This window comes from Petaurus breviceps, unplaced genomic scaffold (genome assembly GCF_028583685.1).
Source record: "Petaurus breviceps papuanus isolate PSGF00001 unplaced genomic scaffold, PetGlider_PUasm1.0 179, whole genome shotgun sequence".
NCBI lineage: Eukaryota > Metazoa > Chordata > Mammalia > Diprotodontia > Petauridae > Petaurus > Petaurus breviceps.
In genome coordinates this window covers 703,349-721,852 of record NW_027185779.1, presented here as the reverse complement: position 1 = coordinate 721,852, position 18,504 = coordinate 703,349, and the positions used below count along the sequence as shown (strand labels likewise).

Below are 18,504 nucleotides of genomic sequence, written 5' to 3'. Positions count from 1 at the left end.
CCATGGACTGAGTATCAAAGGTGTACTAAGGACCTGACTAAACATAAAGTCAGCACTACCCCTGTCCATGTCACATATTCTGCCAGACAGGTAAAAATGTTGACTAATGTGCAACCAACCCCAGTGAGTGGCAGGTAACTAGAGTTGTTTGCATTTTGGGCATAAACTTTTTCCATTAAAGCTAAACTTCACCTGGGGCTGAAAATTGTCATACAGGAAGGGGACCTCGGTTGGCCTGGGGTTTGTTTTTCTAAATCAAGAAACAAATCAATGTATTCAGTTTGAAATTGCATAGGTGTCTTTCCTCTTTGAAAGGTCTCCAAAATAACTGATGCATTAAAAATGGCATTTTGCAAGTAATCTTTCTTCATTTTTAATAGCTTTGGGCATCTTAAAAATAGCAAGGAACTTAAGAGATTAAAATGTAAATTGTACCAAGATCTAATCTAAAATTATAAGAAACCTCATGCTTTTCTAATGATACTTTTAAGATACTGAACAGTAATTAATTTCAAACCAAAAGCAGAAATAGAAATTCCCATTCATGCTATTTTGGGGTAGTCTCCTACCTTCTTCCTCAATGAGTTTAGTGCCTGTCTTACAATCTTTCTCTCTACCCTACCTTCTAATCCTGTCCAACCTCACTGTGACCTCCAAACCAAATATCTTTCAGTTTGTTCCCAGGCCACCATCCCCTGCATGGGCAACCCTTTCTACCCTTCCCTATTTCAACTCCTTAGTGAATCACTTTAACTCTATATTAACAAACTCAAACATTGGATTACTTCTACCATCTGCCTCCTTTGAGCCTTTTCATGTGACTCTGAATGGAACTGGAGAAAATCATTAAACCATATTGATTGGGCCTACTATAAATTTGTCTCATAATCTCAACTGGACCCTCACTACTGCAAGGCCACACTTTTATGTCTCTATTCCTCTTACTATAGTGTATTTTCCGAACCTTTTCATCCATACTCAAACTTCTCATGGCACCCCTTTCACCATCCTCTCAGTTAAGGATATTTTCTTATACTTAACCGAAAAATCTGGGCCATTCTCTGACAACTACCTACCTCTTCTTTCCTGCTCCTCATCTCAGATCATTCATATTAACCCTTCCTTCACTCTTGTCTTCTTTTGGCTAAGGATGGTCCCTTGCTCTCATCATAGCCTACCTTTTCCAGCATATTTCCCTCACTATCATCACCACCCTCTCTCTAATATTTACTCACTCCATATCTACAGGATCATTTATTTCCTACTTCTTAAAAACATACCTATATCTCCTCTGTCCTTTTAAAAAAAATCACTTGAGAAGATGAAGTAAAAGCAGGAACTTGCTTAAGTTCTCCCCCAAACTCCTCCAAATACCTGTAAAAAAATTATTCTAAAAAATTCTAGAGTAGCAGAACCCACAAAATGACAGAGTGAGACAAATTTCCAACCCAAGAAAACCTGGAAGGTCAATAGGAAAGGTCTGTTGCACCAGTCTGAGAGAAGAGCACAGTTCAGTGTGGACCCCACCAGCATAGATCAGACCCTAGCAAACCTAGAGCAGGCCTCAGGTCACTGAATCACTGGTAATTGTGGTGGTTTCCAGACTTCTCAACCTACAAACACCAAAGACAACTTAAAAGGTCAGTAGGAAAGGACCTGAGTGAGAGAGGTCCAGCCCCAGGGCAGCACTGGCAGTGGTTGCTTCCAGAGGTCTTGGCCCACAGATGGTAGGGAAATCAAGCAGTTGATTAGAGGGGAGTTGCAGGTATTTCTTTACTGGTGCTGAGGCAGGATTCTCTTGCTTTGCCTGTGCTTGAAACAGGGTCTTAGTCCTGGGTAGCGGTCCTGGGGCAAGGAGGAACACAGGCATGGAAGAGCTTGTAGCAGCAGGGGAGAGGGAATCCTCCTCACAGTATCAAGGCAGAAGAGTGCTTGTGGTCACTCACAGACCAGAGCACAATACAGGAGAGGAGTAAACACACACCTCTCCTTTGATCATACCTCCTTGGAAGAACTGAAAATTTACAGGTCCCTAGAAATATCTCTGAAAATAGCTTCACAAATCCCTTGAAGATTGGGACATTGGAAGCAGAGCTTTACCTTTAGAAAGAGCTAAAAAGTCAAGTAATTGGCTGAGAAAATGAGCAAACGGTGGGGCAGGGTAGGGGGGGGCGAGGCGGGGGTTGGTGGGGTGGGGAATCAGACTATAGAATCTTACTTTGGTAACAAGGAAGATCAAAACATATAGCCAGAAGACAACAAAGTCAAAGCTCCTATATCCAAAGCCTCCAAGAAAAATATGAATTGGTCACAAGCCATGAAAGAGCTCAAAAAGTATTTTGAAAATCAAGTAAGAGAAATAGAGGAAAATTGGGAAGAGAAATGAGAGTGATGCAAAAAAATCATGAAAAATGAGTCAACAACTTGCTAAAAGAGACCAAAAAAACACCTTAAAAAATAGACTAACACAAATGGCAAAAGAGGTCCAAAACTCAATGAGGAGAAAAATGCCTTCAAAAAAGTATTGGCTAAATGGAAGAGGAGGTCCAAAAGCTCACTGAAGAAAATAATTCCTTAAAAATTAGAATGGAGCAAATGGAAGCTAATGATTTTATGACAAATCATGAAATTATGAAACAAAACCAAAGGAATGAAAAAATGGAAGACAATGTGAAATATCTCACTGGAAAAAAAACAAAAACAACTGACTTGGAAAATAGATCCAGGAGAGATCATCTCAAAATTATTGAACAACCTGAAAGCCATGATCAAAAAAAAAGAATCTAGACATCATCTTTCAAGAATTTATCAAGGGAAACTGCCCTGATATTCTAGAACCAGAGGGGAAATTAGAAATTGACAAAATTCACCGATCATCTCCTGAAAGAGATCCCAAAAGGAAAACTCCTAGAAATATTGTAGCCAACTTCCAGAGTTCCCAGGTCAAAGAGAAAATATTGCAATCAGCCAGAAAGAAACAATTCAAGTATTGTGGGAACACAATCAGGACAAAACAAGATTTATCAGCTTCTACATTAATGGATCTGAGGACTTGGAGCTAGGATTCAAACCAAGAATCACCTACCCAGCAAAACTGAGTATAACACTTCAAGGGGAGAAATTGATATTCGATAAAATAGAGGACTTTAAAGTACTCTTGCTGAAAAGACCAGAACTAAATAGAAAATTTGACTTTCAAATTTCTCAAGAGAAGCATGAAAAGGTAAACAGGAAAGAGAAATCATATTAAAATTGAGCTGTTTACATTCCTACATGGAAAGATGATATTTGTAACTCATAAGACCTTTCTCAGTATTAAGGTCATTGGGGGGAATACACACACACACACACACACACACACACACATCTTTATAGACAGAGGGCACAGGGTGAGTTGAATATGGAGGAATGACATCTAAAAAATTAAATTAAGGAGCAATAGAGGAATGTACTGGGAGGAGAAAGGAAGAGGTAGAATGTGGTGAATTATCTCATAAAAGAGGCAAGAAAAAACTTTTACAATGGAGTGGAAGAGGGGGGAGGTAAGAAGGAATGAGTGAACCTTACTCTCATCAGATTTGTCTTAAGGAGGGAATAATATATACACTCAATGGGGTATAAAAATCTATCTTACCCTACAGGAAAGTAGGGGGGAGAGATGGGGGATGATAGAAGGAAGGGAAAAGGGGATAATCAGAAGCAAATACTTTTGAGGAGGGACAGGGTCAAAGGAAAGAGCAGAATAAATGGGGGGGTGGGATAGGATAGAGGAAAATATAGTCTTTCACAACATGACTGTTATGGAACTGTTTTGCATGACTACACATGTATAACCTATATCAATTTGCTTGCTTTCTCAGTGAAGGTGGATGGGGAGGGAGGAAGGGAGCAAATGTAGATCTCTAAGTTTAAAAACAAATGTTAAAAGTTGTTTTTACATGCAACTGAGAAATAAGATATATAGGCAATGGGGTATAGAAATCTATCTTGCCCTACAGGAAAATAGAAAAGAAGGGGATAAGAGAAGTGGGGAGAGTAATAGAAGGGAGGGCAAATTGTGGGAAGGGGTAATCAGAATGCATATTATCTTGGGGTGGGAGGGAGAGAAGGTGAGAAAATTTGGAACTCAAAATGTTGTGGAAGTGAATGTTGAAAACTAAAAATAAATTAATTAATAAAAAAATTTTAATCACCTGATCCTACCAACCCCACTAGGTATCATCCTATATCTCTCCTTCCATTTTTGGCTCAATTCCTTGAGGAAGTCATATGTACTAGGTACTATCATCTCTCTGGCTTCCAAACCCTCTTCAGTCTGGTTTCCAATCTCATAATTCAATTAAAAGTATTCTCTTCAAAGTTATCAATGATCCTTTCCTTGCCAAATCTAATGACCTCTTCTCAATTATCATCCTTACTGACTTTTCTGCAGCCTTTGACACTCAATCATCCTCTCCTCCAGAATATTCTCTCTGGTTTTTATGACACTGTTTTCTTCTGGTGGCCCTCTTATCTGACTGAATGCCCCCTTTCCTTCTCCTCTTTCTCCTTTGCTGAATCCAAGTCATCCAGAATACTCCCTCTCCCTAGAGCTGTCCCTCAAGACTCTGGTCTAGACCCTATTCTCTCTTTCCTCCATATAATCTTGCTTGTTGATAGCATCTCCTGTGGGTTTCATAATCCTCTCTATGAGGATGATTCCCAGATCTTCATATTAAGTCCTAACATCTCTCCTGAGCTGCAGTCCCACACAGCTCATTACCTTTCAGACATTTCAAATTGGATGTTCCATAGACAACTCAATCTCAACAAGTCCAGAATAGAACTCATTATCTTTTACCCAAAGGCCTGTTCCCAACTTCCCTTCTACTGTTAAAGATACCACCATTCTCTCAGTCACCCAAGTCCACAACCTCAGTTTTTCACTCTCACCCCCCTGTATACAATCTGTTGTTATTGTTTCTACCTTTACAACATCTCTCATAGAGGTTCCCTTCTCTCCATTTACACAGCTCCATCTTACTACAGACTCTCATCAATGGCCACCTGGACTATTACAACAGTCTTCTTGTGGATCTTCCTTCCTCAACGCTTTCTCTCTTTCAGTTTTTCTGCTCAACTGCCAAAGGATTTGCTGAAAGTGCAAGTCTTACCATGTCACCTTCCTCCAACACATACAGACTTAACAGGCTCTAACAGCTCCCTATTACCTCCAGGATCAAATGTAAAATCCTCAGTTTGGCATTTTAAAATTCTCACAACCTAGCCCCTTGCTAGCTTTGCAATCGTATTACTCTTTAATTCCCTATGTAGCCTCTATAACTAGTTACACTGGTATAATTCACACATGCCACCGTCCTTTGTCTCCATACCTTTGCACTGGCTGTCCCCTATGGGTGGAATGCTTACTCTTATTATCTTTACTACCTGATTTCAGTGGCTTACTTCCAAAATTAGGTCAAATCTCACATTGTGTAGGAGACCTTTCCCAGTCCTTCCCACTCACGTTCAGTGTCTTCCTTCTGAAATTGCCTACAGTTTATGCTGCATATATCTTATATGCATGTAGTTATTTGCATGTTATCTGTCCTCATTCAAATTGAGCTCCTTGATGCAGCAAGGTGGTGCAGTGGATAGAGAGTTGGACCTGGAGTCAGGAAGACCTGAGTTCAAATCTGGCCTCTGACATTGACAAGTGGTGTGTCCCTGGGCAAGTCTTTTAACCTCTGTCTGCCTCAGTTTCCTCAACTATAAAATGGAGATAATAATAGTACCTACCTTACCAAGTCATTGATAGAAGGAAATGAGATAATATTTGTAAAAATGTGCTTAGCACAGTGTCTGGCACTTAATAAATATCTTTTTCCTTCTTTGAGTATCATATTTTTTCTATTATTTTGTAGCCCTAGTGCTTGGAAAAGGGCCTGCCATACATTAAGTAATACTGTGAATGTTTCTTAATTGGCTCATTGACTTTCACAGGGGAGAGAAAGTATCATAACAAGGGAAAGCTCACTGGTGGAAACACTTGTCCTGTGTAGGTTGGTTTAAGGAAAGAAAACAGGATCAGATGGGGTAAGGTGGCAGGGGAGGAGGATGCAACAAAAAATGTTTGCCATCTTTCCTCTTTATGCTTTAGAACCCCTGAAGTCATTCCCCATTTGGCAGTTCACCGACAGACCAATTCCTTTGACAAAGCTCCACTCATTCCATCCTCGGCAGGTATTAATTTCAAGTCTAAAAACGTGCTAATGGCCTGAGCAGCTGGGCCCCATTTGGAGATCCTTTGCCTCAGCAGGACTGTTTGCAGCACAGGTTCAAAAGGCCCCAGTTCCTTTTGTATGGCCTTAAGCATTCCATCAGTCAGCCACCCTAAGCACCAATATTTAGGACCTGAAATCTCTCTTCAAGGAGACTTCGGTAAGGCCAGACTAGTTGGCTTAGATTTTTTTTGTTGTTGTTGTTGTTAGCTAGGGAGGGAGGGAAGGAAGAAAGGGAGGGGAAAGAAGGGAAAGAGGAGAAGGAGAAGGTTATTTTTTATCGAGAAGCTTCTGGGTCCTTAATAATGACACAAGGACTAAAGGACACAAAAAGAGCAGCACGTCAAGGAAAGTCTAAAGGAATTAGAAGTAGGATAAAGTGAAAACCAACCTCTTTAAATCATTTGACACTATTGCCGCTCTCCTGGATATTGTTTCCTCTTTGGATTTTCATGACACCTCTCTCTTGGTTCTCCTCTGACCATTGCTTTGCTGTCATACTCCATCCATGTCATACTCACTAACTGTGGGTGTTCCCCACGGCCTTCTCCTGGGTCCCTTTCTCTTCTCTCACTATACTCTCACTCGGTAATTTCATCGGTTCCCAGGGGCTCAGTTATTATCTCTATGAAGATGACTCCTCGATTTTATTTCCAGATGGTCTCTCCCCTAACACCACTCACTCCAGCAGCACCAACTTCCTCTTGGACATTTTGAATTGCATGCCCCATAGGCATCTCAAACTCATCATGTCCAAAAGAGAACTCATTGCCTTTTCCCCAAAACCTACCCCTCTTCCAAACATCCCAAGTTCTGTCAAGGATACCACCATCCTTTCAATCACCCAGTTTCTTAACCTCTGTACTCTTGAACTCTATTCTCACTCACCTACCCTATCCTATCAGTCACCAAATCCTGGCAATTCTACTTCCACAATCTCTCTACCATCTGTCCTCTTTTCTCTATTCATATGGCCACTTCCCTTCTCCAGACAGACCTTTACCTCCCCAGAGCTAGACTATTGTAATAACTTTCTAACTTCTAATTCCTAACTCAATTCTCTCCTTTTTCAAATCATATTCCATGTGTCTGCCAAAGTGATATTCCTAAAACACTTCCTACACAGATAATGTCAGTGTTTTATTCTTGCTTCCAAGATAAACTGCAAACCTCTCTGTCTGGCATAGAAAGACCTTCACAATCTGATTGCAGTATAGCTCTCTAGGCTTGTTATACATTGCTGTCCTTTATACACTCTACAATTCAGTCAAACTATCCATTATGATGTTCCCCAAACACAACATTCCATCTCTTTACCTTGGCACAGGCTTTTTGCACATATCTAGGAAGAACTCCTTCCTCACCTCTACTCTAAGAATTTCTGGTGTCCTTCAAAGCTCAGTTCTTGTCCCCTCCTACATGTGGTTTCTCCTGATCCCTCTTCCCCAGCTACTAGTGACACTCCCCCAAATTAATTTGTTTATATTTTGTATTTACATAATGTGTATATATTGTTTCTCTTGATAGAATGTAAGCTCCTTGAGGGGCAGAGACTCTTGTTTTTGTCTTTGTGTTCCTGGTACCTAGTACAATAACTGGCTCTTATTCAGTCATTTCAGTGGTGTCTGACCTTTCATAACCATATTTGGGATTTTCTTTGCAAAGATAGTGGAGTGGTTCTATTTACTTCTCCAGCTCATTTTATAGCTGAGGAAACTGAAGTAAACAGGGTTAATTAAGTGACTTGCCCAAGGTCATACAGCTAGTAAATGTCTGAGGCCCAATTTGAATTCAGGTCTTCCTGACTTTAAACCCTACCTCTATCCACTGTACCACTTAGCTGCCCCACCTGGAACTTACTACAAACTGAAATTTTTGTAGTTCTCTTTTGAGCCTTCTTTTTCCAATATATCCCTGAGATGTCGCTCATATCCATCCCTTACTTTCCATTTCTATTGGTACTACCTGATTCAGGCCCATCACATTTAATTATGTTACTAGTTAATTTATTTCATTATTATATTATATATTCCCATATTTGGTTCTCAATAAATGTTTTTATTAATTCCTTGAACATGGACCCTGTTCTGAGGTATTATTATATTGACTAACTATTATTGGGACAACCAGGTGGCATAGAGGGTACTGCACCAGGCATTGAGTCAGGAAGACCTGAGGTCAAATCCAGCATCAGAAACTTACTAGCTGTGTGACCCTGGGTCATTCACTTAACCCTGTTGGCCTCAGTTTCCTCATATGTAAAATGAATTGGAGAAGGAAATGGCAAACCCCTCTAGGATCTCTACCAAGAAAACCCCAAATGGGGTCACAAAAAGTGAGACATGACTGAACAACAACAAGAATAGTTCCAGAAGAATGTAAGTTCCATGAGGGAAAGGTTTGTTTCATTTTGGCTTCATGCATGCCACCAGCACCTAGAATAGAGCCCAGCAAGTAGATGGCTTGTTGATTGGTTAATCTACAGTATTAGGGGCAACTAGGTGGCACAGTGAATAGAGCACTGGCCCTTGAGTCAGGAGAACCTGAGTTCAAATCCGGCCTCAGACACTTAACACTTACAAGCCGTGTGACTTTGGGCAAGTCACTTAACCCCAATTGCCCTGCCCTCCCCCCTCCAAAAAGCAAAAAAAAAAAATCTTCAGTATTAGAAGCATTTAGAATCAGAAGGCTTAGAAGATTTAGAATCAGAGGACTTGGGCAGAAGTATCCCCTCCATTGCTTACAACGTATGTGGTTTTGGACAAGTCACAAGAGATCTATTGGGGCTTCAACTATAAAATAAGAAAGTTGGACTAAATTTCCTCCAGTTTTAAATCTGTAATCCTAACAACTTAGCTCTAAGCTCCTACCAACTGGAAAAACGTCACCTCCTTTGCTAAACTTGCTATATTTCAAAGTTCTGTGTTGGTTCCCCATAGAAGGAGGCACATGCTTTTATAATATATGGAGCATTTAGTCTTAGCATAGACTTGATAAATAAATAAAAAGATGATAACTAAAGAACAAGGCATAATATGCCCACAAAATTTCTATCAAACATCCACCACTCTCCTTGACCTAAAAAGTCACCCACATATAAGATGAAGCTAGACCTAGGAGTTGTAGGAAATACACAATTTGAACACTCTACTCTCTTAAACAGGAAAAAATATTAAACAACACAGTTCCTACAGAATATTTAACTCAGTAAGAACAGTAATTAGATGCAGATGCTGAAACTCCAGAGGAGCTCTGGACCTGGTCTCATGGTGTTGGGATTACATTTTGCATCCTGATGACCTTGAGAGTCTCAGCTCGGACTAGAGCAAGAAATTCACTCCTACCAGCCTTGTCCCTAGAGGGGAGGTCCAGCTTTTTCTGACTGAAGCTAACCCATCACAGAACAAGGTGAGCAACTTCAAGGAAGGGTCCCATCAAAGAGAAAACTGCAGGTACCATTGCTGGGTTTGGTATCCCATTCCTCTCCAACCATGAGCTTTCATGAAGTATCTTATTTCCACAACTTAATCTCTCTCCTCCTTCCTGTCAGCATCCCCAGATGAATACCTGTTACTCTGTGCAGTCAGGTACAGAAGAGACAAACAATTTAAGAGTGGAAAAACTATATTCCCAGTGGAAGTCTCTGTGGTGTTGCCACTGGCCTGCTCATTTGTGAATTTAAAATCTACTGCCTTTCTTATAAGAATAATAGCTGGCGTCAATCTAGCACTTAAAGGATGCAAATACTTCGGACTTTATTGTTGTCTCATTTGATCTCCTTTGATGTAGATGCTATTATTATCCTCATTTTGCAAATGAGTAAACTGAGGCCAAGGGAGGTTAAGTCTTGCCTGTGGTCCGAAAGCTAAGTAAGCATATCAAGGCAGGGCTTCCCGACTCCAAGTCTAGTGCTCTATCCACTGAGCTGCTAGCAGTTCTGTGTAAGATTTTGCTCTGGTCAGAACATAAACCAAAAGCCAAAAGAGTTTTCTTTTGTTTTGCTGGCAGATATACATAATAAAGGTAGAAATGTGGAAGAGGAAGTAAAAATTTAGCCTTCTTGTTTATGAGCAATTTCATTTGCATGAAATTCAAAGACTATCAGTGAAAAGATGGGCTTTGGAGTCCTCTTAGGGGAGGGTTTTCACATACACCTTAAAATGAATATGGGGGACAGAGGCATAAGACAAGGCTAAACAAGGACACCCAAAGCAATGCTACTGCTGGAAGAAAGAAATCTCCCACTCATCCACAGTTCAATTTCACCAGATGGCCTTTGCCAAAGCTCCCAGGATGGTCTGTAGGCTGAGAAAATGCTTTTATAAGGTCCTCTGCTCAGAGAAAACTGCTGCCCTGTGGTTGTTTTCCAACCCAGGAAACATCTTCTCCATGCAAAGACAAAATAAAAAGAAATGAATGGTGTCTGTGTATGGCCTGAGGGATTAAATCAGCAGCTTTCCTGTGGCAAATCCTCTCACCAACAGTCACGAATCTGCAAGTTAATAACTTATCTCCCTAAACACTAAATCATGGGGGGCCTCCAGGTGGAACCAATAGGGGAAGCTGTCTGTCACCTTCTCCCCATAACTGGGCAGGTTGGTTACATCTTGCATAGGCTACCAAGGTCTATCTGGTGTCTCTTCCACTTTATTGAAAAGGTACCGGAAAGAAAGAGTAAATTACACCTACTACTAATGCTATAGAAGAGGGAAGTTTTCCTAATGCTATAAATAGATCTTCCATATCATCATGAAAGTTACCAATAAGAGTAGGATAGAGTTCCTCTATATCACTGGGAAATTCTACACAGAGTTGGCAAACCCAAAGAATTACAGTATTTGTCCCACCTTCTTGAAATAATTATTTTTTTGCTTTAAGCTAGAGGAGTAAAGATAATTTACACATGAAAAAGATCTCAGTAAGCAACAAGGAAAGAAGAAGAAAACAGTTATTTTGATTAAACCAGCAATGGGAAGGAGCAAGCCACAGTCTTCTCAGGTATGTCTTTTCAGTGATTCATTCTGAATAAGGGCTTACTTATGAGAAGCTATCAAAGGCAAATAAGAGTTATTTTTAAGGATGTGTAAAGCCAATTGATGCTGGTTCTATGCAAAACTGTTTGCTCTGCCTTGGCCCCTGTTGAGGTAAAACATAGACTGTTTACTTCTCCCTGCAAACTTGGAGAAGGTACACTGCACCATCTTGTATTATGCCAAGTCCTTTCTACCAAGGAAACACCAGAACCATTCACTTCAAGTCTATTCCCATGTGGAACTACAAGGCTCTGACTTAAAATTCCAAGGAGAGATCACTAAAGAGATCTCTTTATAAAGAGAAAATAATGACCCACAGGAAAAGAATTAAAATGACTGGATATACTGAGATCTTATATTTAGCCATGAAACAAAACTTTCCTTTGGATCTTGCCCTGCTATTATATCTTTGCCATTTGGATCTTTCCCTGCAATTGAATCAAGTTGCCTTTGGATCTTTCTGCGCCATCTCCTTCAGCCAGTAGCCTTTCTCAAAGTCAACAGCATTCACAGCAATGTGGTTTCTGATAGGGTTGGGCACTGGTAAACTATAAAGACTTTCCATGCCATTCATCATATTTACTTTGCCTTGGTCATGGTCTGAATTATTTTAGGTCAAGCCATGTCTTTCTGGCTACAAGTATATGACCTCAGACTATTTACTATAGTATACCAGGTCCTGATTTTAAAAGTTCTCTAGAAACAAGGTGTGATTGATACTTTTCTTCCTCTCATAGCAGCCCAGTCTCTAGGAACATACATGCTTTTCCTCCTATGAACTAGTTCTCTCAGAAGACTTTGGGGGAGGGGAGAAGAGAATGTAAGTAGGTCCTCATGTAATACATACTCTAAGACAACAACTCCAACCTTCCCTTATACTGGAGGACTGATCCCCAAAGCATGGCTATTGCATCACCCTGAGGGATTAGGGATAGAAGGAGTATCTTTTTGTTTTTGTTTTTGTTTTTTTGGAGGGCAATTGGGGTTAAGTAACTTGCCCAAGGCTACACAGCTAGTTTTTTTTTTGTGTGGGTGTTAAGTAAGAGTATCTTTTTAATGCTATAAAGCTCAGGAGGCTTCACCAATGCTTCCCCCAAGATTGTCAGTTGATTTTTATTGATTTAGCCAGACTTAAGAACCTTTGAGAAAGTGATATTTACACAAGTCCCAAAGTCCATTAGTATGAAACTCTGACCTTATTGGTGGAGATCAATGACCTGCACTTGCATAAAGAGTAGGGAAAAATTATTCAGAGAGGGAAACAGGAGAACTCTTCAGTCTCTTCAAGTCTCTTGAATCTCTTTGGGGTCTCTAGTTGCTTTGGGTATATCTGGATTCTGGCTTCAAGAGAAAAGACAGACAATGGTAGCCAATCCCACTTCAGATTGCTGAAGGGAGAATAAGACTGGGAAGAAGTTAACAATTTCCATCATGTCCTTATCCCTTACTTGCTACACTAAAGACTTTTGAGAATTTTGCCCTCTCTCTGAGAACAGAGTGGCCCTAACCTTGTTCTTCTGGCCCCAACTCCTTGCTTCATTTCCCAGCAGGAATTAAAGTCTCCTTTAAAGAAAGGTAAGAAGAGAAGAGGCTAGAGATGTCTATTCTATTTCCCTTTGAGTCACATGGCACCCTCATCCTAAATGTTGGGGGACAGCTCCTCACTACACTAAGGTAGGATAATAAGAACAGCTGTTTCAAAATATCCTCCCCAGAAGTCAGTGATCTACTCTCTCACTAGATTATATGAAGTCCAGGGGAAAGTGGGCTCAAGTTTAGAGAGTACATGTGACAAAGTGGAAACACAGCCTAGTTTCTAGAAGGTCTTCTCTCCTCATTTGTGGGGCACTTAAAAAGTTCTCCTTAAGAATGATATTGTTTTAAAGGGAAAAGGACTTATATGTATAAAAATGTTTATATCAGTTCTTTTCTGGAGGCAAAGAATTAGAAATTAAGGGGATGTCCATCAACTAGGGAATGGCTGAACAAGTTGTGGTATGTGATTATGATGGAATATTATTGTACTATAAGAAATGATGAGCAGGATGCTCTCAGAAAAACCTGAAAAGACTTGCATGGGCTGATACGAAATGAAATGTACTGTGTACAAAGTAACAGCAATATTGTAAGATGATCAGTTGTGAATGAATTAGCTATTCTCATCAATACAAAGATCCAAGACAACTCTGAAGGACATGATGAAAAATGCTATCCATCCTCAGAGAAAGCACTGATGGTGTTTGAATACAAATTGATTAAACTTTTTAAATTTTTCTTGAGGTTTTTTTTGTCCATGTTTTCTTTCACAACATGACTATTAGGGATAGGTTTTTGCATGACTACACATATACAGCCTATGTTGAATTGCTTGCCTTCTCAGTGAGGGGAAGTAGGGAAGGAGAAAGGGAGAGAATTTGGAACTCAAAGTTTTAAAACTGAATGTTAGAAATTGTTTTTACTTGTAACTGAGGAAAAATAAAATACTAAATAAATTTTTTAAAAGAAAAAAAATGATGTTGTTTTCTTCCTGGTTCTTTGTAGATCTATGACTCGATAGCCAGTCTGTCCTTGGTTCCTAATACAAACACTGCATTCAGCTGTTCCAGAGATGATGAGAAGATGGGAAACAATGAAGTTTAGGAGGTTTTCTTCTGATAAAGGTGAGGGGCAGAGAGAAAGCCAAAGTGCTTTCCTCCCATCCAAAGCAACTCTTTCTTAAGGATTTTAATTGGCATACTTTCTCCTCACTCAGCACTCACTGAAATCTCTCTCAATTTTGCACTAGTCTGCCATTTTGTAGAAGATCTCCATGGAGTGATCAATCATCACTTCTCAGCCAATCTGAGCAGCCTTTCTATGTAATTCATAATCACTTAAATCAATCCAATGGCTCATTGGAGATATGTAAATTGATCAGGTCCTTTTCATCTTTAGCTGAAATGTTGTAGATTGAAATGATTGATCAAGACTAGTTCCCACCAGATTAAGGCACAGGAGCATAGCATTTTATCACTTGCTTGAGGCAGGGTGGGATAGTTTGATTGACTCCCTCAGTCAACTCTCACCTAACACTGAAACTGACTTCCTGGGTACACTACATTCTTGCAGTTGTTTGTAAATCACAGACATTTATGCTATTAGTAAACAAGAGGACAATTAGAAATAGGTAGACATAGCTGTCAGAGATGATGTGTGCATAACCCTCTGAAACTCTTTCCTAGCCTGGTGATTCTAATCCACCATCTCATTAAGGCAGAGTTATTTCCCACAGTGTTTTCCTGTTCCTTTGTTCAGTCCAATCTAAAATGATCACCACTGTGGGACTTTTATTGCTTTCCTTGGGAGCCTAGTATACAATCTTGTAGACCTCACCATTAAGAAATTTTTCCTCATACTCATTCTAAATTTTTGTTGGCTTAGTCTTGATCCCAGTTATTTCCCCTTGGAGCTCTCTAAACTGTTCCACCTCTTCCCTGATGTTTATACTTCAAATACTTGTAGAACATTAACATCCTCCCTCTTTATCACTATTTGGCTAGGCTCTACACATATTTAGTCATTTTAATCCTCTCTCCTCCCTGACCTCCTCTACCACCCTGTAAACTAGGAACTCCAGCCTCTTGACTAGAAAGAGCTCTGGTTTTAGAATCAGAAGACCTTGGTTCAATTCCTACCTCTTCCACACTTGCCCTTGTGATATTGGGCAAGTCACTTTACCTCTATAAGTCTAGGCTTTCTAATCTACAAAGGGAAGGATCTGAATTAGATGATCTCTGAGGTCCCTTCTAGCTCAGAATCTATAATCCTAGGAACTCATCAGTTGCTGTATGAATTCCTTTGTAATATGTCACCTACTTCCTCTATTCATCCATGTGATCTTCAAGTATCTTACATCAGCGCACGGGCTCCTGTCCAGCTCTTCAAAGAGTGGGCTTTTAATCTCACTGACCCAGTTAGGTACCACTAGTTAATGTATTGTTTACAGTCATGTAGACACTCAACAGAGATCTTGAGGCTTAAGTAGGCTGAGGCGCTTAAGAATCTATGGGACTGATTTGGCATAGTGGGCACCCTCCAAGACAGGCATCCCTCAGGAAATGGCTCTGCTCCATCAGAACTAGGTCAGGTTGAATGACAAAAGACTAGCAAAGATCACCTGAACCAAAAGATGGTATCATAATAATTATTGTGATAACAGCACTTAAACAGCTCTTTACCATTGGCAAAATGCTTTACACATTTTATTTTATCATCACTACAACCCTATGAAGTAGGTGTAATTATCCTCATTTCATAGAGAAAGAAACCAAGACTTAGGAAACTGACTTGCTCAGAGTCCAATGGTTAGGAAGTATCTAAAACAGGATTTGAACTCAGGTCTTCTTGACTGCAGATCCAGGGTACTAGCAACCCATTGAACTGCTTTGTTCCTATACTGTACTTAGGAGAAAGACTTGAGATGAGATTTGGAGGGAAGCTACAAGGTTTAGTAGATAGAGCACCAGGTCTGGAGTCAGAAAGACTCATTGTCCAAGTTCAAATCCAGTCTCAGACACTTACTAGCTGTATGTCCCTGGGCAAGTCACTTAACCCTGTTTGCCTCAGTTTCCTCATCTGTAAAATGAGCTGGAGAAGATAATGGCAAACCACTCCAGAATCTTTGCCAAGAAAACCCCAAATAAGATCACAAAGAGTCAGTCACAACTGAACAATAATAACAAAAACAATGCTTATTTGAAAGCTATATCCTTCTAAGGAGAGCATCCCAAGGAAATTCATAGTATCAAGCCCTTCACACATAGTACAGAGAGGTGGCCCATTGGTGGCTCTAGATATAAAGAGGGTCTTGGAAGTCAGGAGAACCCAAGTTTGTATCTACTTCTTATACATATTAGCTATATGACCCTGGGTACAGTCATTAAACTTCTCTGGCCCTCAATATCCCAAATTATACTTCCTTGTACTACTTTTCCTTCACTTTGTCCATCAAAAAAAAAAAGTTTATTACACACCTACTATATTTTTTTCTTTGACTTCCCACAAGATTTTCCCTGAAATAAAAGTCTATCCTTCTAACACCAATTTTCTTCCAATGATGTTGCATAGTGTATCAAATGAGCAGTTAAGACTAGAGAGTCTCTGAATTGCCTTCTGTCTCTAATCCTATGATCCATAAGCCAAGAAAACTCTTCAGAGAGCTAACAAACCTGAGAGGTGCCAAACTGATTTTTGAAGTACTATTGGAGTTGTCAAATCTTCATCCTTTAAGTATATATTTAATTTTTTCAAAGAACTGAAAGCCATTCAATTCACTCCAAACCAACAAATGTGTGAAATGTCCATTTGATGGAAGACACAGTGCTAAGCACAAGTGAAATAGAAAAAGTGAAAAACAGCCCCTGCCTTCAAGGAGTTTATATTCTACTGAGAGAGATAACTATCTCTTTTAATTCTAGTGCCTTCCCTCTATTATTTCCTATTGATCCTGCATATAGCATTTTTCTTCAGTGTTTTTCCAGTTTCATTCAATTCTTTGTGACTCCATTTGGGTTTTCTTGGCAGAGATATCAGAATGGTCTGCCATGTCCTTCTGCAGCTCAGATTAACAGATGAAGATTACAGATGAAGAAATTGAAGCCAACTCAGGGTCACACAGCTAGTAAATGTCTGAGGCTGGATTTGAACTCAGGAAGGTGAGTCTTCCTGCCTCTAGGTATGACACTCCAGCCACTGTGCCACCTAACTGTCCATAGCTACCTATATCCCCAAAGCTTCATACAGCTTGCTTTGTACAGAGCTGTTTGCATGTTGTCTCTAGATTGTAAATCCCTTAAAGACAGAGACTGTCTTTCATTCTTTTTATCCCCACTGCTTAGCAAAGTGCCTGACACATAATAAGTTCTTGATAAATGTTTATTGATTGATAAGTATACACATGATAATTTGAGAAAGGACTACTACTGACAGAGAAGTTCAGGACAGGTTTCCTACATAGTCTGAGCTAAGGATTCTAAGACACAGAGATAGGGAGGATGTATGTTCTAGGCACAAGTAACCACAGCCTCTAGAAAAGGACAGAGGCGACTCATTCCAAGTTCCTGGAAGAGTAAGTAGATCAGTTTGGTTCGAACAGTGTGTAAAAGGAAGCAATATACAATAAGACAGCCAGTGCAGGGCTTTAAATGCCAAGCTGAGGAGTTGGCATTTTATCCTAGGCAGGGAGGAGTCCTTAACCTTTCTTGTGTCATGGCCCCCTTTGATCACCTGATGAAGCTCTACAAACCCTTTTTGGAATAATGTGGTTTCTCTGGATAATATTGGATGATATTTTTTTTTCCAATGACATGTAAAAACACTGTTTAACATTCAATTTTTTTTTAATTTTGAGTGCCAAATTCTCTCTCTCCCTCATCTTTCCCCTCCCTCAGACAGCAAGCAATTTAATATAGATAACAGTCATGCAAAATATATTTCCAGGGGAATAATGGGGGACAGGGGGGTTTAAGGCATAAAAAATACATAAGATTACAATGGAAACCAATTCTATTGAAAGTCCATGAGTCCCAGGTTTAGAAATCTTACTCTGGGGGGCTTTAGGGTACCTAGGGTTCTTGAGCAAAGGAATCACATGATCAGACTCATGAGTCAGTCAATGAGCATTTGTTAATCACTATGTATCTGGCACTGTGCTTAGCCTAGGGATACCTGGATTGTTGAAAATACTTGCTGTCCTCAATGGGCTTACATTCTAATGGAGGAGACAACATGCAAAATAACAGCACACAAAAGCTATATCCACAGACAATAAAAAGGAGACCCAAAGGGAATTGCCATCAGCAGCTGGGGTGTGGGTGGGAAGCAGGGTAATGGACCAGGAAATGCATCAGTAAAAGGTGGGATTTGAATTTAATCTTGAAGAGTGCCAAGGGGCCCAAGTGGAAGAAGTGATGGGGTAGAGTACTCCAGGCCTGAGGAACAACCAGTGTAAAGGCATGGAGAGGGGAGATTGAGTGTCATGTTCAAATGATCCATGGAAATGGGTCATTAGAACACAGTACATGGAGGGGAGTAAAATGTAAGAAGACTGGAAAGGTAGAAAGGGGACTGATTATGAAAAGCTTTTAATGCCAAGCATTATACACACACATTCTCTCTGTCTCTGTCTCTGTCTCTCTGTCTCTCTGTCTCTCTCTGTCTCTGTCTCTCTCTGT

The 18,504-nt window shown here is 40.0% G+C and overlaps 1 long non-coding RNA gene across 1 annotated transcript in view; it reads left to right on the top strand.

Annotated features, from left to right (window-relative positions):
- The window catches only part of LOC138160043 (uncharacterized), an 84,081-nt gene that overhangs the window by 39,477 nt on the left and 26,100 nt on the right, over nucleotides 1-18,504 (top strand). The window contains exon 2 of the long non-coding RNA XR_011168065.1: nucleotides 13,835-13,953. This is a non-coding gene — a long non-coding RNA (uncharacterized lncRNA). The remainder of the gene's footprint in view (nucleotides 1-13,834; nucleotides 13,954-18,504) is intronic.